Source organism: Salvia hispanica, chromosome 6 (assembly GCF_029641045.1).
Source record: "Salvia hispanica isolate PSC_SH4W2 chromosome 6, Shi_PSC_v1, whole genome shotgun sequence".
In the NCBI taxonomy this organism is placed as follows: Eukaryota; Viridiplantae; Streptophyta; class Magnoliopsida; order Lamiales; family Lamiaceae; genus Salvia; species Salvia hispanica.
Window position 1 is genome coordinate 6,265,181 of NC_142697.1, and position 8,137 is coordinate 6,273,317.

Genomic DNA, 8,137 nt, shown 5'->3' on the forward strand with positions numbered 1-8,137 from the left:
CACTTGTATTGGCCACTCCCTGACCCAGATGAGCTCGCCCAACTTCCAGAATGAAAGCCTGCGTTCATAAACTGTCGAAGAGAAAGAAAATAACAGAAATTAAAATATTTACACCAAATCCTTAAACGCAATAACAATAAACGCCATCCTTCCCCGGCAACGGCGCCATTTGAAAACGAGGTGGATCTCACGGTGCGCACAGAATGAATTTAACAGGTTTCCTTGGTCCAGCAAATCCTCTAGATCACGCGGTCTAGGAACTCGTTGGTCGTCGGAAAATCCTGGTCGTCGGACACACGGAGCACTCTTTCAAAAACCCTCAACCACTTTACTAAACCTAGTATAGGGAAGTAGGGATCGATCCCACAGAGATGGATGCGTAATAATCATGTTCAAGGATTTGGACTTATTTTTGGGGTTGGCTGCTGCCACGCATTTTTCTTAGGTTGAGGAAAATAAACTTAACTTGGGAATTTAAAAACTGCTATGCTAACAGCTAGATCTAGGCGAAACAACAAAGCATGCACGAAAACTACCCGGTCTATCACTAGATCTAAGAAACTACTCTAATCACCTAGACCTGGGAAACAAACTGACAGTGGGGACCATGACTGAAAAAGCAGAGTACGGATGAAAAGCTGGCAAAACAACTAACTCTGGTACTAACGAACAACGACATCATCTTCTTCAACCAAATTGCGTAAAACTCAGAATAAAAATCACATGAACCAAATCGGAACAGAGCAGACTGAATCTAAACCATTTTAATGAGTAACAATGAAGAACTAAACAGATCTACAGATGCTAGACGAAGTGAAACAGAAAGCAAGCAGAAAACTCAAAATCCATGCACAACTCAACCTCCTTGCTTCGGATCTAACCTCAGACGCTAAATCCACTCCGGATCCAAGCGCCTGACACAAACTCCAACGTTTCACAACTTCAATTTTAAACAACAACCTCCAATAAATCAACAAACCACAGATCTATCACAAAATTCCCAGATCGAGTACTACCGCAGCAAAAACAGAGATCGACATATAACTTGTCAAAATAAACTCTCAACAGCAGGATCTATGTAAATCAACTTGAACAGATCACAGATAAACGCAAACAAATAGAGTGAATAGATAATCAGAAGCATCGACAACCGAATCGACTCCCAAAAGTGAAGTTTGACCGTAAAAGTGCAAACAACTAAAATTCAAAGAGATTGTATCTTTGCCCACACGCGGACGGTGTTGCAACTGAAACTTTCTAAAGAAATGAACCCCTTCGGAACCCAAACTACCCCAGATCTCCATTCCCAAGTGTGTGTTATGTGTGTGAGCTAAGAGTGAGCGAAAAAAGTGATAATTTGTGTGTTGTATGCTCTTCTATTTATAGGCGTTGGAGTGGGGCCCAGCGAGGTATAGATAGACTTTGTTGCCCTCAGCTACTGATCCCTCCTTCACGCCTTCTTTTTTTCTCCTTAGCTTCTGCTCATTTTACTTCATTCCTTCGCTAGATCGTTTCCTTCAGCACTTCCTTGATCTAGCGATTCTGTCACACACCTGGCTTATAAACCGTGTTAGATCCAGCAAAATGTAACGCTTTTCACCATATAATCGATGCATGAAATTAGCCTTATCATCTTACAATAACCATCGGACGATGGCTCAATAAGGTGAGTTTCTACCAAGATCAGGAAGATTAAACTCCACCTTCTTCATCACGCAGCATCTGGATCTTCAGATACTTAGGTAGCATATTGTACCGATGCTTCTGCCCGGCTCTTGCAATCTCATCCACTAGTTGTTGGTTATCTTGTCGTAATGACCTTACAATCATTCTTCTACCCCGTGGGAACCCCATTGTTAAGTGGACATCATTGTCACTGATGTGTATACGTTCATTACCTAACATTATACTACATCTGAGTGAGTCGAACTTCTGAAGCAGCCCATATGAAATTTGCGAAGGTATGTCTGTAATGTTGAAGTGAATGAGATGGCTGAATCCCATATCCTCCACTACCCGAAGTTGTTTGTCATTCAACTCTCCCATCATCTCAACAATGAAACGAGGACTGCGCGTCAATTTCATTTTTGGAAATTCACGAATCACTTCTGTGACAGCTTGAACATTTCCTCTTGAGGTTCCCTCATGCACTGATCTTTTGCGTTTCATTTCTGTCATTGGTATTTGGGTTAGTAACTATGATAGCAATAGAATCAGTTCAAAATTAAGTCATGCAAGTGCCAAATAGATTATGAAGATGTCTATTACACATGAACATAATGCATTTTAAAAGTATGATTTTTATAATAGTGTGCAAGTGTGCAGTGAGTGAGTACCTTTTAGATGCTGAGATGTATATCCAACCACTTTTCCCTTTCCTTTTAAACCTTTAGCTTCATTCATTTGCTCTGAATTAGCATTTTGTTCCACATTTTTCGCAGACTCCAGTTCTGTCAATTAAAGTTCAATATATTAACCACATCGCAGACATAACCCAAGTATTGCAGACACGATATTAAAAACCATAACATTTACATACTTTCATCAAAGAGTGCAACAATAAGCTTTCCCTTCCCTTTATCACTCACAGCAGCTGCCCATTATAACCAAAATGTTGCATAATTTTTAAGAACCAAACACACAAAACTGTTATTAATGGGTGAATGCAGAAAAGTGAAAAAAAAAACCATGCTTTAGGCAAACCAAACCTTGAGTAAATGGACTCTTCTTCGTTTCATTCATTCTTCCATCAACAAGTGACCCTAATAATTACAAAAAAGAAAGTTTTTCACATGTTGAGTCCAGAATATGTCTTGAAAACAGAAAAAATATAGAAACTCACTTGTTGCCACAGATTTGTTCCTTAGAGATAATTTATCGGACTCCATTACTGAAGTGATGATTTTTTTTTACATTGAAGGAAGAACTATATATGCAGTCATAAATGCAACGTGAGTGGGAAAATAGCATCTGAGTGGGGAGACGTGTGATGTAGAGTTGCTAGCTAGATTCTAGGTCCACAATTTGCAACTGCTTGTTTTACGTGGATTATGTAATTACCATGATAGCCTTGAATGCATCATAGTGCAGTTTATAAAGAACTTCATCTAATATGTATGGCTTTTAATCTTGGCCGTCCTTTTTTCCTCATCCGATGGATGAAATGTAGTTCTAGGTTATACACTTAAGGATTGTTTTGTTTTGTTCTAGGATTGTGTTGAAATGACAACACCTCTTAAAGTAACACCATACCACCATTCCTAGCCAATCATTTGTACATGTGGACGAATAATAAGCTGCCATGTGGCAATCATAAAAATTGCTCAAGGGTAATTTTTCGCGGACTGCAATATCCAATACACTAGACTGCAATTTTTCCCGACTGCAATATCCAATACGCTAGACCGCAATCTATAGATTGCAGTCTAGCGTTTATACTATTGCAGTCTAGCATATATAATATTGCAGTCTAGCGTGGTGTCACAGTGTCATTTTAAGAGTGTTATCATTTTAACGCACCCCTATATATAAATATATATAGGATTGTGTTAAAATGACAACACCACTTAAAGTAACACCATACCACCATTCCTAGCCAATCATTTGTACATGTGGACGAATAATGTAAAATGTCTACTATGTAATGCATAATATCAGCATAATAATGCATAATATGAACTTAATAATGCAAATATTTACTGTTACAAATTGGGTAACTAATACAAAGATTCAAACTTAGAAATAGTTCAGTTTAGCTTATACTTAAAAACGTACACACCATTACTTAATAATGTACATTTTCAACTAAATAATGCATATTATTAACCAAATAATGTACATATTTGAAACTGTTTCAATGTAACCAATGTACATATTATTATCCGTAAACACAATGAACAAATAATGTTCATTTTCAACCAAATAATGCAGCATATGTGCATAATAATGTGACAACAAAGGACAACACTTCAAGCAACAATTGAACAGAGATATAATAAACTTATAATGCTAATAATAATGATACAAATGCACAAAAAAAACTGAATAATGCACCAAAATGGAAGACAAGAAACTTGCAGAGTGTTAAAATGGTGCAGCATTCTCACCTTCGGACTGCGTGGGCTGACTTTTGTATGGGCGACCTCTTTTCGACATCCCAACGCTAACAAACACAACAACAACAGAAACCATTTTACACAGAACGATAGCTCATTCGTCTACGGAACCAACAAACATACAACCTATACCCAAACCTAAAGCAAAATCGACAAATTCAGGACGAATTCAACCCAAAAAACTAACATCAAACCAAATACAATTCAGAAACCAACAATAAACATCCAAATATTCATAACCCATCTTCTAATGCTCACAGTTCCACATTTTTCAAAGAAATCAAACTAAAAATCGCGACTTTATAAGCTTACCCTTTATGAAAATCGGAGATGAATTGTTGTCCGACGGCGCCCGCGAACTAAAATCGGAACTTTGAGACTCGCAATCGTCCACCCACGGTCGATTTTCACAGTGAGAATCGAATGAGAGACTAGTTGTCGGCGGCGGCTAGGGTTTGAATGGGTTTGAAAAGGGAGAGAAGTTGTTTTGATCGTGGTTTGACGTGATAGAATGAGAGAGAGTAAGAAGTTGGAAGCTCTATGAAAAGCCCGCTTAATTATCGGACCTTCCGTTTTGAAACGTTTCCAGACATTACATTTTTACTATTATAACCTCATAATGCACAGAATACTACTCATAATGCAATACGGGATTAAATTCATAAATCTAATCTTGACCGTCCACTACTCTAATCTAATGGAAGTGATTAAGAAGGAAATAGTATCTTAAAGGTTGAAAGGAGCTTAATGCTCCCCTATATATATATATATATATGTATATATATATATATATGGATGTATTCAGGTCCTTACAACAAATACTTGTAAAACATAAAACAAATCTCAATCCATTGATTTTTGCCATCTAATGGCCGATTTTCATGCCATGTTTAATTAAGAAAATTATTAAAAATATTCAAAAAGGTTAGTTTAGGTAGATGCCAAATGCAGCGGTTATGCACTCCCTTGATTATCTCCTTTTCCATATAGACGTGTCTTTTATTATTGTTTTTATTTTATATTATTTCCTTTCTTAATTTCCTACCTAAAGAAACTCACGCAGAAGTAGATTTATACATTGATTCCGCTACACAAAATCAGCAAAATTCATACTACGAATTGTTATTTTTTATATCCCTACACGCACGAAACTCGACCAACTCGATCAACAATGGAAGAAGGCAATGTAGATTTGTAATTTACAAATACTCAATTTAGATGAATCCTAGATCTCTGTGTGTTGTTTGATTTTTGTATAATTTTTTGAACATTTTGGGCTTAGAACATGTGGTGATTTGATGTAGAAGTTGCGATTTTGTTGTTATGTATTGCGTTTTTAAAGAGATTTCCAGTGAAACAATGTACAATTGTGGTTAGTTAATGTATAGTCGTTTTTTTAAACGTTTTTCGAGGCCACTCCCAAAATTTTGTTAAGTTAATGTACTAATTTGGTTAGTTAATGTGGAGTCGTTTTTAAAGGGTTTTCTGGGGCCACTCGTAATTTTCGATAAGTTAATGTACTATTTTGGTTAGTTGATGTAGAGATTGGGTTTTGCATTTTTTTAATCAAAACTTTGTATAATTTGCATTTTTTTTATAGTAGTCAGGTGACACTGTTTATTTTCCAGAATCTAATGTACGGTTTTGGTTATGTAATGTAGGAATACCTCCTATAATTAGGTAATAGTTTTACGTGTAGTTATGTTTGTGCCGGAAGTTAATACCTTCCCCCTAGGGTTTAGTAGCCAAGGGGCTAGGTTCTAGTACAGATTCAGTGACACAACTTTGACAAAGACCGGGATTAAGGGTAGGAAGTTTGAATCATTTCCCTCGGGTTTAGCAACCCATAGGGCTAGGTTATAGTACCCACTCACAAATGAAACCATCACCAAGGGTAGGAAGTTTGAATCATTCCCCTTGGGTTTAGCAACCCATGGCGCTAGGTTGTAGTACTTACTCACAAACGAAACAATCACCAAGGGTATGAAGTTTGAATCATTCCTCTTGGGTTTAGCAACCCATGGGGCTAGGGTATATGAACAAAATTTTGTACATTGCTGCAATGCTAGATCCTAGACAGAAGATGAAGCATGTGCATCATTGTTTGAAGACGTTGTATGGTGACGCACGAGGAAATGAGTTGGCAGAGGAGTTGAGAAAGTCAGTCTTTGACTTATTTGAGGTGTACAAGAAAGAATTCACTCCAGTGGCTAACCAAACACAACCACGAACAGCTTCAGCTAGCCAAATGTCGAGTAGATCGACTAATCTTCGATTTCTTGGTAAAAGTTCTTGTAACATTCTCTGTGTTGCTAGTGAGGATGATGATGATGAAGATGGAAGCTCAGAGCTCTCTCGTTACTTCGAAGAGAGGCAATACCCGGCAAATAAAGATCATGATTTTGACATTCTTATGTGGTGGAAGACATACGGTATTTCCTATCCTATTCTATCAGAGATGGCTAGAGATATCCTTGCTATTCCTATATCAAGCGTTGCTTCTGAGTCGGCATTCAGCATGGGGGGGCGTGTGCTGTCGATATTTAGAAACTCTTTGGCACCGGAAATGGTAGAAGCTTTGATATGCTCCGAGGATTGGTTGAGGTCCAGTTCTAGTTCTGCCGATCTCATGGAAGAAGAAGGAGAACCAATTCTATTTTTGCAAAAGCAATACCATGAAAGTGAGTATTCATTGCTATTTACTAATATATTTATTTATTCTTCATTTTGAACTCATTTTCTTTAATTCATTATTTTTTAATAGTGGTTGGGGAACTCGTAAGGATGGCAAAGTGACGTGGCCATTGGACGATGCAGAATTGGGAGAATTGGAAAGAACTTGTTCAAGTGATCATGATGAAAGTTAAATTTTGTCAAGCTGAGGATTGTCGAGACATTTGCTCAGCTGGTGAGCTTAATTGCTTGAATTATATTCTTAAAAGTTACTAATAATTTAGGCTTCCAATAGTAAGATTGTGTTTTCTACTTTGAAAATTGGCAGCTCAGAGGATTTTGTGGAGGAATGCATCCAAAATTTGGAGTGCTTGACCATAGGAGTGACTACAGAGTATTTGCTGATATAAGGAATGGTGGGAACATGATCTTAGAGTGAAGATGAGTCATGGATTCAATCTTGCTCCAAACTTTTGTCTATCTGGATTAATGAGCAATGTAGTTCTTCTTGTTCTAGTTGTGATTGTTTCAAATGATTTTTTTCAATGTTGGAACTTTTCTTGAATTGCAATTTTGAGTTGATTTGGTGTTTTTAGTACTATATGATGGCTTGTTTTAAAGTAATATCCTTGTTTTAAAGTAATACTCCAAGTCCCAAAATTTGTTATATATATGATGGCAGCAAAGTATATTAAATTACCCATGGGTTCCTAATCCAGAATTTTGTTATTAAACGTAAATGAGAAAGGGGTTGTTTTTGTTTTTATAATTTCTAATACAAAAATACCTACATACATTTTTTACAAGTTTATGTACTATAAATGCAATGCAGCTCATGTGGTGGCCAAGAGGGTAATTTTTCGTGTGCTACGTCCAAGGATCAATACCTGCAACCTACAGATTTTTTTTTTTTTTCAAATTCGGTTCCGGTTCGGTTAACCGGAACCGAACCGTCCCTATTCGGTTAGGAAACCGAACCGAAGCCAATTCGGTTCCGGTTCGGTGCGTCTATTTCGGTTCTATTTTATTTCGGTTACATTATTATACTCGTTTAGTACATCGCGAGGGTAAAACGGGAACAACACATCAATATTTAGTGTTTCAAAGAGGAAGTTGCACTAATTCAGCGGATTTTTTGGACGATGATTGATATTCTTCTCTCCATCACTTCACCCACTTTCATCTTCCACATCATTCTGCAAAAAACGAAGACCTACTGCTTCCACTCCCTTCCCCCAAATCTGAAACCCTACACTCCGCCATCGATTGTCGCAGAGAACACGAAGACACGTCGTGAACTCCTAAACCTCATCAGAGAGTGGTTTCAACCCCCAAAACCTCATCAGTAG